Raw genomic sequence first — 2513 nt, 5'->3', positions numbered from 1 at the left:
GAACTTGACCATAAATCAGTCTGAGATCCTGGGCAGCCCAACTTTGGTGCTTAAGTCATGAGGGTGAGGGCCTCAGGAATGGGATTCATGCCTTATGAAAGAGGCTCTGGAGAGATCCCTAACCCCCTTCCAGCATGGGAGGACACAGTAGTGAGAGGTGCCAGTTATGAACCAGGAAGAGGGCTCTTATTGGACTATGCTGGTCTATGCTTTGATCTTGGACTTCCAGCCTCCAGAACCGTGAGAATTACATTTCTGTTGTTTGTCAGCCACCCGGTCTGTGGTACCTTGTTACGATAGCCCAGGCTGATGAAGACACCATCTCCTGTTGAATGGCTGAGCTAAGAGGGCTCAAGACCTCTCTTCTGCCCCCTCTCCCTCTTCTCCCCGCCTTCCTTTCTCTTTCCTTCCCTCTCTCTTCTCTCTCTCTCTCTCCAAATTCCCCCTCCTCCTCCATTTCCTGAGGTTCATGGAGGTTGTACCAGAGGCCCCTTACAGAGCATGGTCTCTTCCAGATGGGCTTTTGTTTATCTGCTAAGATTTCCAGGGAGCATCAACCACAAAACGCCTTAGACGTAAAGGACTCATCTGGAGAGTCAGGAAACCTTGATACTACTCCCCACTCTACTACCAAGTTCCCTTGTCACCTGGGCAAGTTCCTTTCCTCTCTGGGTCTCACTCTCCTCATCTTAAAATAATAGTAATGATAACAAAAACAACAATCTTACCACNAGACGTAAAGGACTCATCTGGAGAGTCAGGAAACCTTGATACTACTCCCCACTCTACTACCAAGTTCCCTTGTCACCTGGGCAAGTTCCTTTCCTCTCTGGGTCTCACTCTCTTCATCTTAAAATAATAGTAATGATAACAAAAACAATAATCTTACCACTTTTTTTTTTTTTACTGTGACACAGGCACCACATGTTCTAAGCACATTTACATGTATCAATATTCACTTAATCCCTGTAACAACCCCAAAAGGAGGTACTATTACTATTCTCATTTTACAGGTGAAGAACCTGGGACACAGAGGGTTTCAAGTTGCCCAAGGTTATGCACAACAAAGTGAAAATGTGAACAATTGACTTGAAAGAGGAACTCAGGGGCGCCTGGGTGGCACAGCGGTTAAGCGTCTGCCTTCGACTCAGGGCGTGATCCCGGCGTTATGGGATCGAGCCCCACATCAGGCTCCTCCGCTATGAGCCTGCTTCTTCCTCTCCCACTCCCCCTACTTGTGTTCCCTCTCTCGCTGGCTGTCTCTGTCAAATAAATAAATAAAATCTTTAAAAAAAAAAAAAAGAAAGAGGAACTCAGATTTATATTTAGTAACAGTCTCATTTAAATGACATCTCATGCAGTCAAGAAGAAAGTGGGGGTCTTGGGTAGAAAGGGAGTGGGGGTCTAAACTCTCACCCCTTGGCCTCCCCTGTGTTCTAGAACAGTGTGAAAGCCACAAAACTCTCTAAGGACCCTCCAGTTGGAACATCCTGAGAGTCTCTCCTGGCAGGGGGTCTCTGGGTTTGGAAGGCCCTGAACAGAGCACGTGGTGCCCTGCCATCCCTGCCTGGTCTGGGATTAAAGGCTTGATCAGAACTTGTCTGCGAGTCTGCCTCTACGATGATGAACCCCCTCCCCCCCAGATGGCCTATTTTTCAGGTGAGCAAAAGCTTCACATAGGAGAGCTGGGGGCCCCGGGCTTCTTGCTTGACCTCAGCTCCTTGCAGAAAGCAACTCTGCTTCAAACTACTGGCAGCACCTCCTCCCTGGAGCGGCGAACGGAAGCAGCGATGACCTTTGGATAGACTGGCCGCAGCCGCTGGTCCCGGCAGGCGCGGCTGTCCCCGCCACCTCCCCGGCGTCGCGCAGGCCCCGGGGCGCATTCCTGCCACCCGGGGCGCCGCTCCCCCGCCGCATCCTCAGCGCCAGGACTCGGGACTCGCCCACCGCCCCGGCCGGGCTCCACACGTGTCCCCTCCTGATGCTTCGCAATCACGACCCTCCCCACCTCCGGGCTGAGCAGCTGGGCCGTTGGAAGTCAGACAGATCAGAGGCCACGCCCTGCCCCAGCTCTGGGACCTGGGTCAAGTCTCGGGCCAACGTCTTAGCGACCGAGCCATGAGCCTGGCCTTCAGTCCCTCTGTCTTTACCTGTGTGGAGTGTACTTCCCTTCAAGCCCCTTTGCCATATTAACACGGTGGGATGGTTTGCGTGTCTGATTCTGCCCACTCCCCATCCCTAGGCTGTCAGCTCCCCTCGACAGGAAGCCAACTCCAAAGGCCCACCAAAAATCACTCCCAGGCTCATGGCTCATGCAAGTGCCCTGCGGACCATTGGTGGGAGACACAGGGGCCCTTCTGCAGGTGGGTCAGTCTCCTGCTGGCCACTAGCAACGCCCGGCTGCCAGTGCTCCAGGGAACCATGGAGAAGGCAGAGCCAAGGCAGCTGGAAGGAATTTCCGTTTGTCCATTCTTGCCAGGCCTGCTTCTGCTTTATTTCAGCAAGGGGCTCAG

Source organism: Ailuropoda melanoleuca, chromosome 1, assembly GCF_002007445.2.
Source record: "Ailuropoda melanoleuca isolate Jingjing chromosome 1, ASM200744v2, whole genome shotgun sequence".
Lineage (NCBI taxonomy): Eukaryota > Metazoa > Chordata > Mammalia > Carnivora > Ursidae > Ailuropoda > Ailuropoda melanoleuca.
The sequence above is the reverse complement of the archived record's forward strand: the minus strand, read 5'-3'. Positions refer to the sequence as shown.